Raw genomic sequence first — 12,896 nt, 5'->3', positions numbered from 1 at the left:
TATTCTGACCTGGTTATGATCACCTCAGTATGCAGCATCATCAAATATGGTCCACATATGCACCTAATTATCCAAGCCTATTTTCATTTTAAAGCAAAAAAAAAAAAAAAATCATTAAAAGTAAATCCATTTTATATCCTGTGTCCTGATACCAGACTGATACCAGAAACACAAAGACCAACAAATCCCACTCCTTGTTTCTAAGCAAGTTTTCCTGTTCTGAAATATGGCACTGTCTCTCATCATAATTTTCCTAGCTTTGTGTCTCACTTGATGTTTGTCTATTTTGGTCAGCAAAAGACCTATGGCAGACAAGGCATCAAGTGCAAGTCTTTGCCCATCCCCAGTGCCCTGATAACAGAACAAATGCTATTAAATAGTATTTTCAAAAAACAATAGTAACAAAGGGAGATAAATCCCTAGGGAATGATACCAAATGGCATCTCATGCCAGCCTGCCTTATTGAGGGCTGCTCTTGTTGTTTGGCTTTGCAAAGCACTCAGCATTTTGATTGCGATCCAGCAAAACGTTTCTGCATTTCCCATGTCTTTCCACCACTGACTTGCAGGGAACTATTTGTACACATGAAGACAAACGTACACTTCAGATTTTTCTGGGTCAGGATCAAGGCACCAATCATCTTCCTGGATCCTTGGTTTTTTATGAGAATTGGTTAAAATAGCATAAAGAAAAAAATATCTTAAAAGTGTGAGTTCTAAAAAGCCTCAAGACCCAGGAACATTCCTAAAATAATTTGCATTCCAGAGCAGCGGGCAAAACCATTTCCATTTCAATGAGCCTGTGGGGAGGACTCTGGTCTGCTCCCTGAAACCCAGGGCTGAACCCCAGCACAAAACAAACACAGGACCCACTTGCACGAGGTCACGTGAAAAAGCACTTTTTCCTGTTCTCCCTCACTGCCTTGGCTAAAACTCTTATCGCTTCAGGCCTGTGTCCCAACACTCATTTCAGGAAGGGTACTGCCACACCTCAGCTGGACAGGCTGGTGGCAGAGAGATCTCCTTTCCCTTCCCTGCATCCTCCTCAGGCTGCTTTCCCCAAAGAGTCAACAAGTCTCCTGCAGCTTCAAAAAAGGTTTTACGAAAACCTTGGCTTTAACATGCTCTGCTTTCATAAGCTTGCTACAAATAAAATGCATTAGCAGCCACCAGCTTTCCAACAGTGGCGAGCAAAACCCACCGCAGGGACAGCCAGACTGACACGTTCCTGCATGGTGCAACAGCCGCTCCCGTGGCTGGAGAGGGGGATACGCGCTCAGCCCAGTACTTCGGCAACGTCAGGAAATCTCAGCAAATCATAAAACCAGATTTGTCATCTGGAAGCCAACACCGTACCCCACATGTCTTGCTTATATTACCATAATCTAAAACCTCCCACCCTCAGATACTCACAAACCCTGCACATTCCTGCAACATCATTCCGATATGTCCTACAGCACTATTGCAATAGCGTAACAGTGTGCAATGTTGCTACTGTGTTATGCAAATATCAATGTTCAAATGATTTGGTCTAATGTCACTTCAAGAGTCTTGCTCTCAACTCTTGAGTAGCTTTAAATTTCAATGCTGTGAAATGACCGCTTCATTCAGAAACTTGTAAAACTGAGAAAGTTTTACCTGAAAAAGCATTTCAGGTTGAGAATATTGGTATTTTTACAAGTATTTTAGATGCAACATGTGATCTCAATGGTGATTTCAACAGGTTTAGTACCTTTGTCTCTTTAGCTGCTTCTATACATAAATTATGTATCAAAACATAATTAATTCTCTTCCATAATATGCCACGCTATTTGTTAACAGCACCTTGGCTAGTACAAATGTTTTTTTTCCTCTGTCCACTCCTAAAGGCCTCAGACTTAGAGAATTGCTTGAGCCATCTGAAGGAAGTAACACTAATATATCCTCAAAACCCAAACTAAAGCATAAGCTTTTCACTAAGAACTTAACACTCAGGGTAGAGAGAAAACAGCAGCTGATTTCTTTCAAAAGATGCCGCTAGCCTTGTACTGGGTAACAGTTGCCTGTCACATCCCCACATTTGTTTGCTACAGCCTGCAAACTCAGATTTTCGTCGAATAGCAGCTAGATTTGCCAGTGGCAAACTCGGCAGCAAAACCAGCCATGTCCTTTCACTCCTGTTGACACACGTGGACTGGCTGGAGTGGGACACTGCATGAAAAACGCAACCTACCATTTCAAACAGTACAGATGCAAGAGGCAATTATTAGAACTAATTTACTGAAATGGAGCTATTACATTAAATCATCAGGGACTAATTCTGTTGGAATTAAACTACCTTGAGGAGCGATTTTTATTGCCTTTTCTTAAAGGGTATGTTAGTCTTAGGGGTTGTATTTTCATAGCAGTGCCTGGAATGCCGACAGTGTGCAACTCTTAAAAATAACCAAATTCTCCAAATACTGCATATTTGCTTGATTAATGAAAGCTATACACACTCCCAAATATTACTCAGCTGTTTCCTTAATTTTTCCTTTGATTATGAAGCTATAGGATGATTCTAAAAATCCACAAACGGTGGCTCACAGGTTACTGTTGAGTAAATGTAGATACAGATTCAGATTCAGCACAACAAATCACCATTCATATTCAGCACAGTCACCTGTTTCTCAGATAAAGGAGAGAGATAAAGTTTCTCCCCACTGTCAACTAAAGGTCAGCTGAACCTCTTGTTCTCCCACACTGAGAGCTTGTAACACAGAGTTATTAATTGGACTTCTGCTTTGCCGAGGTCTGGACTGGAAGCCTTCTCGGCAGTTGTATGGTATACAAATCTTCTTGGGATCCTGTGCCACTTCTTACACATTACTCAAACAAGAAGCCAAAAAATGTGGCATCACATGCACAGCATTCATGCTTGTTTAAAATTTCATCCTGCAGATGAAAGTTCTACACTTTTCTCCAGCAAAACTAAAACTTGAATAAATTAAAAGGAGAGGTTCTTCTCTACGCAAGCTTCTTTTTTTGGTGTAGGAGAATGTGAAAGGAATTATGAAACCAGAGTAACAAGGCCAACGCTGAAGAGCCCTTTAGAGACCAGTAAAGGAAGAGTTCAGCCACTGCCTCCACAGAATGAAAAAAATAAGTGACCGGTAACTCCCATATCATTACTAAATTAGGAGCTTGAAATTTGGCGTAGCAAAGCGCAGTCAGATATAAAATATACCTAATAATTCAGCAGTTCAGCATTTTTATTACAGTCACTTGTCTGTATGCCATTTTTTCAGAGACAGTTTTGGAATCTGTTTACTTTCTCCAAAGGCTCTAGTAACAGAGGCAAAGAACGCCATTTCTTTACTTAAAAGTTATCCTGATACAGAAGAGCTTGTTACAATAATGTAGTAAAAAGCCTGTGATCTCTAACCTTTCATTAGAAGTTCACCAAGAGGTCATTTGTCCTTATTTCTTCACCCAGTTGCATGACCTCTTCAACTCCAACTTTGACATCTGAAACATCCATTCAGTATGGTTCAGTGAGTTAATGAAAAATAACCCCAAACAACTGAGACGTTTGACATTTGCACCCCACGTTACCAGAAGGTCACTTTAGTAATTTATAAAACCTACATGAACATATTCTGTCAGATGTTTATATGAGATGTGAGGCCTGAAAATGGAAGAATTTAGAGTTACCTAAAAGCGTCCGCTATCCAATACTTAGATGGTTTCAGTCAACACAATACCAAAGTGTATTTTCATTGTGCACCATGACATTCTAGTCTCCAGGGTCTACCACAACAGATTTTTCATGAGTGGTCACTGATGACTTGATAACCAGATACACACTGGGAGAATCAGGATGATTCAAGAGCCTCTGCTGGGACAAACTGAAGGCACACGTCACACTTTCCACAAAGATGCTGTTTTAAGTAGTCCTGTAAACTCCACAGATTCTACTTTTGAAGAGCAATCTTGTCAAAATAAATCAAATTAAAATTACAATGTCATGTAATTTAAGATTCTGGGACCCAAATATATCATTAGAAATATGATAGCTACTTAGGGTGCTAAGGTTGATGTGTGACAATTTTTGCTATCAGGTTGGAATTTAATCTTTAAAATTATGACCTGACTATGGGTTTTTCTGAATTAGATGATTAATAAAGTAATCAGTGCAAATCACTGACCATAAAGTCAATTCAGAGACTTACATAGTCTAAAAAATGAATTTGACAAGGAAAAGGTTTTAAAGGAATATATCCTAATTTTTTTACAGCTAATATTTTTACAGATCAAAAAAGATACTCATTCTACACTGTCTTCAACTATTTTGCAAACCATTTTACTGATTTGGGTACAAAATATTTAAAATAACCTTACATTTATACTCCATTTTCTGTTAGTTTAAGAAGCCTATACTCATTCTTGTAATGTCCTATTCTAAAACTACTTTAAAATGTAGGTATTTTTAATGCTGGTAAGAGTGGTATGAAAAACTTAACAAAAATTTACCTTTTTTTTTTTTTAAAAAAAAAAAAGGACTGAGATCTACAACCCCTTCTCAATCAAGCCACTTTTACAACCTCTTACATACCCTGTAACTCTAGGGGTCTGTAAATACTTGCTTGTATGGGTGCTGAGTCCTGCAAAGACTGACACGTTCTGAGATTCAGGCTTCAACTTTAACAAATCACTGAAACTCTGAGAACAACTTACAGGAAAAAACACCAAAATTCACTTAAGGTCTTCTCTTTTCTCTTAGAAGAAGATAAAGAGGAAAAACCAATTTATTCTCCCATTTGTCCTTATTTTGTTTTCTTCCTTGTCAGTCTCTCTGTTTCGGTCAGGACAGCCTCTCTTCATTTTAATCAATAAATGCCTGATAACTAAGATACATTTTACTAACCAAAAAGCTCCACATACCTTAGCAGACTCAGTGAAAAATCTGTATAGCAAATTCACACATTAAAAAGGGAGATGATTCCATCCATCACTCACACTAAGAATATTTTAGAGAGAAGAACAGCATGTAAACGTACACAGGTCAAGTAAAGATGATTTCCAAGCGTGAAAATTATTCTTGTCACTGGCAGCTGTTATGCGAGAAGCAATAAGGTCCAGAAGCCTTGCCGGGCATGACCAGTGATAAGAATATCATTACGATCCATCTGCAATCTCCAAGAGACTCAAAATGAGTCTGCAATCTTTTGTTCTAAGCAAAAGTAAAAATCCAAAGCGACAGGTTTCCAGACCCGGACATTGTGAGTGTCACCATGGCAGTAAGAAACTTTTCACAAACACCCCACCACAACACGTTCACAGAAAAGATAGCAGAGAATACTTTTCAGAACAACAGAATTTCAAGATCACAGATTTTACAGTAAACATGCTTACTTTGCCTGCTTATTTTACTTGTTTTGTAGGGAAAGGAGTGTTAGGTTTGTAAAAACAAGCAAGTCATGAACAAGTCAAAACATTTCCAGTAAAATTTTTGTCTGAATAGGCTGAGTTAACTGAAACCAAAACATTTTTCAGAAATGCATCAGTTTCACTGGCTTTGCCATGAATCAGTGTTACAGGATGTGTTATATTTCACTGGAAGTGTTAGTTTCATCCTCCTTCATTTGGGATATAAAGTGTGTGTCCGTGTCCCGTCCCCCCCCCCCCTCAGCTGTGGAAATCCTTACCTGACATGATTTTTCATTAGCACCTGCCACCAAGGACCAGCCACTGAGCAATCTCTTCCCAGTGCCTGGCACCATCAGAATTGGGAAGGGCTATTTGGCTGCCAGGTTTACAAGAAGGAAATGATACATCCACTTGGGATACCCCATATGCTAGTTTTCAAATTTCTCTTCCACCAAAAGGAGGAGTGGTTTTACCCTGGCACATTTGGATTCATTCTGGCCAGCAGCCCAGGCCTTTTCTTGGATGAGCCCTGAGAAATACAAAAAGGTAGTGTTTCAGCAGGTAAATCACTTGATTTCAGCAGGCAAATCACCTGCTGCTGTTTCACTGAGAGAGGTATTAAGTCACTTGTTTGATTAATATGGGTGATTGTTGAGATAAGTGTAGTTGAAGCAGAAAAAAATGTTACTTCTTAGCTTGTTTTCATCGCTTAAGAAGGGCGTAAAGCCTTTCACTCACTAATGCAGGCAAGCCATGACTCCAACTCCCACCAAGATAAAAGAATAAATCAGAAGCCAGAAGCATCCTTGACCACGTTATGTAGAGTCTTTTTGCTTTCTAGAACATAACAAAGTTTGCCTCTCTGCATAGAAAATTATGCTGGTTGCTAAGACCAAACGAAAATTGGATTAAAACAGAACACCTTATGTTGACAAAACAAATCTCTGGGGTTTGCTTCTTCCATTTTTCTCTTCTGCTTCTTCAATCCAACTTCAGTTATGTTTTTAGTAACTTCTTTCCTTCAGCTAATACTTTGAGGTATTTCATTATCTTTCCTTTGCCTTTTGCTTCTCGCCTCTTTGCAGATCTTTGTTCAGCATCACTACTTCCCTTACTTTCATATTCCCCTTGGTTCTCTGCAGACTGCATCTGTGGTGATGACACTGAAGGCAATTCCACCTGACAAAGAAGGAATATCCACCTCTCTGGGGACAAAATAAACTTTGAGCTAGCTTAGCTGTGTCTTTAACATGTGTTTTACTCGTCCTTCCACTGTTTATTACTGCAGGACAATACAACGATTAGATACTTGGTTGGTGTCTTCTTTGGGCATCAGTACATCAAGGCACGGGCAAAACAGAACATTAATGCTTTATAAATCACTTGTTTATTGCTCAGCCTTGCAGCACTTTAAATTGCAATCTTTAAAAAAGCTGTATTGATTCTAACTTCACTTATCTCTGTAGGACAGGACAAACCAATGCTGTTGATCACATTATACAGCTGCAGTGACTGAAACAACGTTCCAGCTGAAGTAAACCAACAGAACTGTAGTGACAGTTTATGGCTGAAAAAGCACATGGGACTTCCGCTGTTGCAGTTCTCTCCCAAAGATATATGTGACACTCTTGCAGAAGATATCTTTGCTTATCCTCAAGAGTCCCTCAACACCATTCATAGCAACAAGAACCTGGAAACAAGACACCAAGTGGAGGAGCAAAGCATAATATTGGTCACTGCACCACATTTGCTTGCTATTGTATATGCTAGCACAAGTTAGATACTGCTACTGTAGTATTTTCCCAAGTACAATTCTATTACGTGCCCTGAAGAAAACCAAAGCATGTCTACGCTGACTTTGTTACCTGTACCACGGTACAAGACTTGGAGCAAATGCTATGCCCTGCCTTTGTCCGCTCTAGGTATCAGACTGCACATGGGCACAGTGATTATCTCTGCAGTCTCCGTGTGCCTGCACTGAAGGACTCTTTGCCTACCTACACCATGCCTGTGACTTGTACGCCCAGCGCACACAGTTGACCATGCTGGTGGCAACTACTGTATGCACTCTACCAGCTGCTACTCTGCATTTGCTTCCAACACATTTTTTGCTACAGTTCTGATGATTGAGAGGCAATGGCATCAGAAGATTGGCAGGGGACAGTGCCTCCCCACAGCGTGATCCCAGCAAACATTAATCTGTGGATGAATTTTGCCATTCTGGAGTGACTAGTGCTCCCCAACTGGCAGCACACAACTTTCCCCAACACAGTTAGCATCGCATGAAGACAAAGCAAGGTGCCATCTGCACAATGAATGTGGTAAGCCATTCCACACCGCATGTCTGGGTCACGCAGGTCGTCTGCAACACCTCTCAGCACACAGAGTTGACATGTAACACTGACACAGCTATGTGCAACATGCAGGTCTGGGCAGCCACCAGCCACCTTAACCACGAGCACAAGTTTCCCCGTCAGGAGCCCCACTGCCACACGTAAGACAAAAAGAATACTATCACTCCAGACACCCAAGAGATGACTGTTCTCCTACCGTACCTCAACACACAAAAGAGACAGCTCTGCTGCTCCTCCCCAGATACACAGAAAATAGGCAATGAAGAAATATCCTCCCATGACAGACCCATTTCCACCTCCCTCAGAACAGGGAAGGAGGAGACAGAGACAATAATTGGGACAGGGAATCCATCCACATGGATCCATCCACATAGACAGAGGACTCTCTCCCAGCAGTTGGGCTGGGATGAACATTGGCACTTACTCTCTGACCCCTGTGGGTCGAGAGGGGTCAGAGAGTTGGACATCTTAGTCCCCATCACTTGCTGGAAAGTCAGGACTAGGTGCCACTCACAGTGCATCATGGTGATATTCCTGAGATACTCCCTACACCTTATTTTATATTCCAACAGTAGCAGCAAAGTTAAGAAGAACATGATGAAACACACACAGTTCTTCTGCACAGCTGCTTTTTCAGGCTCTTCACTGATACAGAGAAAAACTACTTTTCCTTTATATTTGCCTCGTATCTTCAAGGATTTATTCACAGAAAGATTTGGCTCTTTGAATTGTATTTGAAACTTGAGGCTCTCCAGAGGAAAAAAATGACAACAACCAAGGATGTTACCAACCAAGCATGACCGAGCTTGCTTTAAACCCTTTTACAACCCACCTCAAGAACTAGAAATGCACACTTCAATGTGTCTTATTCCCACTGTAATATGTCTTATTCCCGCTGCAGTCTTTCAGGGATTTAAGCATGGGAATGTAGTGTCAGTGTGTTCAGGGATGTCCTTTGAAAAATCATGGAAACTGAATGGGAGAAAACACTGGGAGGTAATCAGTGTGATCCAGTTATCTCTCCAACTCACTAGAACTATAAATCAACACCTTATGATACAATCTCTATTGTAGCACCATTCTGGCTTGGAATTATGAGTAGTTAATGCTATTTGCATAATTTAAATTTTGCTATCTCAAGTTGTTCAGGAAACAGCTTCTCCTAAAATAGTGCTCTAGGTGCAGGAAGGAGAATGATAAAAACAGATTTACTCTGTCCTCCAAGACAGAAGTAGTTTACAAAGGCAACCTTGATCCTGGTTTAGCACTGCAACTCATGCCATTTTACAGAAGAAAAATCAGTACAGGCAGAAAAAGCAAGAAAAAAAAGAAAAAATACAAAAAGCATACAGACAAAGACCTGTCACTTCTAGATCGTCATGTCAGATGGAACATCTGGAACCCAAAATGCTCTTTCACAGCAAATTCCAAATAGGCCGTATACAGAAGAATGCATGGAAGAAAGAAATAAGTCAGCAAAAAAGCAAAGCCAGAAGTAAAATATTTATTTGGTTATCCTCGGGATAAGCGTGGAATTAAATTTTACGATCAACTTCCAGGATTTTCCCGTGCAGAATTCAAGTGGACTGACCTTCCTTCTGTCCCAACTTGTTATTTCCTGCTAGTTATAGCAGTATCCTTGGCATCATTTAAAGATATTTCCTATTTCTTTCCACACATGCAAGAAAAGAACAAACAGTTTCTTCTGCGTGACAATTTAGTGACAATTAAATAATGTGGCCAGTCATACAGTGGCACGTGTTTAAGTAGAAGTGTGTGACTGCTGTTCCCTTGGCATTTGGAGCAGTCTCATTTGCTTCATGCTTATCTTTAAAAGCAGGAACATCTTAAAATAAAAACTCAGTGGAGCCAGTAGGGAACTAGTCGGCAATGCGTACTTTAAATACGTGCTGGTTCTGCAAACATCTTGTCAGCCAGATTGCTCTTCCTGAAGAGGACTATTTAGGTTTGCAAAGTTAGGTGTAATGCTGAATGCTCAAACACATGAAACCTTTTATCAAACCCATGAAACATACCAAACAGACTGTCTTCAGTACAGTGTGTGTATTCACTTATAGGCAGAGTGGGGGTTGACGTTTTTGGGTTTTAATCATCCACCAAGAAGTCAGGAGTCTGAGGGAAACAGACAGTGGCTCAGGTCCCAGCCCCTGCAACACGCTGTACGATAAATGTGGCTGAACAGTCACAGAGGGGAATTATCTTACGCTGTTTCCTTTCCACAGAGCCCTGGCAGAAGGGCAGGCAGGGAGAAAAGACATGTGTGTGCTCACAGAACTTCACAACAAGGAGATTCTTGCTGCAGAGGAGATTACGGAATTGAAAGGAAACAGAAGTTATTGTCTTTAGTTAGAGAGCATGAATCTGTGACCTGCTGACTTATGTATCTGCAAAATGAATGCAAAACAAGTGTCCGTGTTAAAAGAGAGTCCACCTACAAGCAACGCACTCAAAACGGTTTAACTCTTCATTTTCATCTTAAAAACTGAGCAATTCTAAATAACCCTGAAGACGCTAATCTAAGGCTTTAACGTGGTTAAACTTGGAGAACTAACCACATGACTTAAAGGCCCCTTCTGCCTTTTTAAGAAGTAATAATTTATTTTGTGGTACTTAAATGCTTTCTCATATCAAACTTTCCAAACCTGCCACTTCTGTTCTCACTCTGCTGTGCAGTTCCAGAGAAACTGGTACAGTCCTTCTGATTTTATTTCTAGTTTTCATTCCCACTCATCCCATCTTCCACTTTTTACACAAATAATCCTATTATCAATTTACAGCGATCAGAACCGTAAGGTTCTATTTAAACGTCAGACATACGCATTTAGAACACTCAACAATTCAAAACACAGTGGTGATCAGACTGTTACGCAGTTATTCTACTCCAGGATCTATACCAGCTCCCATTAGGTTTGCAAATGAGATTTTGACTGCTTTGACTTACAATGCAGGGCAAGTAAGTATACACTAATGGCAGAAAATATACTGCACATGCAGTGGCACCACAGCAGCAAACACACACAATATCAAATAATAATAACACAATTTGTCAGCGATCCTGTCACTGTACCCGTATTTCTGTTCAGCAGAACTGCCCATGTTCCACCCAGAGCCACCCGCCCACACAGCCCCGTTTTGAGCTGTGCGGTATGACCGCTCCCCAGGCACTGAGGGGGAGCCGTGTTCTGTGCGCTGCTTCTCCAAACCAACAACAGGGACAGAAGGACCGGTCAAGGGAAATTCCCGATGACAGCATCTGTATTTCTCCCCAGCAAAGGGTCAGAGCGCAACAGAGGTGCTGCCCGTGCGGGGTCAGTGGAGTACTGCAGACATCATAAGGAAGAAAGATGCTCCTGTCTTGCAGGAAAAGTTGCCAAGTCAGGACAGGACCACTTGACACTTCGTGCCGCTGCACATGATTAGGTATCTCAGGCTTAAACAGCCAGATTTTCCACTAAGCATTGGGACAGCCAAGAATCAGGTCGCACACGTTGATGTTAATTTTACAACTGCAATACCGAGAGACTAGAGTGGTCAGACTGGGAATCTCTTCCTTCCTCATTCTGTCAGAGCTGAATCTGCTTATCTTATGGCAGTAACGCCAAGCACACCCTCTCCTACCACTTCTTGGAAAGAGAATTAATGTACCATTTGTGTTTACTCAAGATGACCCTTGTCATCAAGGTTATATGAATAATCATGGATGTTGGACAAAGTACCCACACACAAATACGTGTGTAGATTTATCACACACCCAAAACCATGGCTTGGATTCTGTCCCACAAGCCCTTTATAAATCAAAAATACTAACTAGAGGTGGGAAGATTACATTTAAACTCACATTTTAAAAGGCAGCTACTACTTTGTGTTCTTCATCAACCACTTTAAATATCTCCTACAAAACCAGTTAGCCTTATTGGCCCTCCTTTGTAAGGAGGAACATACTTGTTATGCTCAAGTCACACAGGGAAAGCAACAGCCCTTGGAGAGGAGTCTGGCTGTCCCGAATTCACCTTTCCAGAAAAACAAACTTCCATTTGGCTATGGGACACCGACTTTTCACGAGGAAATAAAAAAATGCTGGAAGTTAGGTTTTAACAAAGTTACGCACTTCGCGAAAAATCGTATCGTGCTAAATTCCTCTTCCACACAGAGAGGAAAAACCAACAAACAACTGTCATGCCTCCTGTAGGAGTCAATGACAGCTCCAGACTTGGCCGCAGCACGCCATCACCCCGCTGAAGAGGGATGCAGAAGGGACAGACCCGCGCTGCGGCCGCCCCGCCCGCCCGGGCCCGCAGGCGGGAACGAGCCTCCCGCGCCACGAGCCGAGCGCGGGGCTGGGGGCAGGGCGAAGGAGCGGTAAGGAGAGGTGCCCCCCTCATCGCCGGCCCCGAGGCCTTTCTCTTCCCGGAGGCATGAGGGGCTGGAACGGACCCGAGCGCGTCAGCCCGTCCCGAGGCTCCGGTGCGAGGCTCTGCGGCCGGAGAGCGGGCGAGCCTGCGCGGCGGCTGGGGCTTGCGAAAAGTTGCGGGGGAGAACGGACGGGTAAATAAATAAAAAGCCAAATACAAAAGTCTCCTCCTCAAGGCAGACGCATGTGGCGCAATTCGCTTTCCTGCAGCGGCGGGCGGCCCGCCCGGCCCGCCAGCCCCGGTGCTCGGCGCTGCCGCTCGGCCGGCCCCCGCCACCGCCCCCCCGCCACGGCCGGCCCACCCGGAGCGCGGTCGCCGCTCCCCCGGGCCGCCCGGCCCCGCACGCCGCCGCCCCGCTCACCTGCCGCCCCGGCGCGGCGCGGCCCCGCTCACCTCATGGCCCAGCTCCGCGGGCGCCGCCCGCTCCCCCAGCGCCGGGCCGGGGAGCGCAGCGGCGGCTCCTCCCGTCCCCGCGGCGGTGCCCGGCCCCAGGGAGACGCCTGCCGGCGGGGCGGGCGGGCGGGGCGGAGGAGGGCCGGGCCGGGCCGAGGGCCGGGCCCAGCCCGTCCCCTCCCCGCCGCGCCGCTCGGCTCCGGAGCGGCGGGGCAGCGCGGGCCGGGCGGCCCCAGGGCTTCTGCCCTGCGACGGCGCTGCCGGGAAGCTCGTTGCCACCGCAGCGTGAGTGTCCCGGCCCGCGGGTGTCCGGCCGCCGGCGTGCCCGC

General features: G+C 43.6%; 1 protein-coding gene across 4 annotated transcripts in view; it reads right to left on the bottom strand.

Annotated features, from left to right (window-relative positions):
• PLAGL1 (PLAG1 like zinc finger 1) overlaps positions 1–12,670 on the bottom strand; it is a 50,358-nt gene extending 37,688 nt beyond the window's left edge. Inside the window, exon 1 of one of the 4 annotated variants that reach the window (XM_040598654.1) lies at positions 12,568–12,670. The gene's annotated coding sequence lies outside the window, so the exon portion shown is untranslated. Of the gene's footprint in view, positions 1–5,665; positions 6,230–12,535 lie in introns of those variants that run through there. The other 3 variants (XM_040598653.1, XM_040598656.1, XM_040598655.1) reach the window with 3 other exon arrangements.
• Between the last annotated feature and the right edge of the window lie 226 nt (positions 12,671–12,896).

Source organism: Falco naumanni, chromosome 6 (genome assembly GCF_017639655.2).
Source record: "Falco naumanni isolate bFalNau1 chromosome 6, bFalNau1.pat, whole genome shotgun sequence".
NCBI classification, from domain to species: domain Eukaryota; kingdom Metazoa; phylum Chordata; class Aves; order Falconiformes; family Falconidae; genus Falco; species Falco naumanni.
This window is presented reverse-complemented; position numbering and strand designations above follow the sequence as displayed.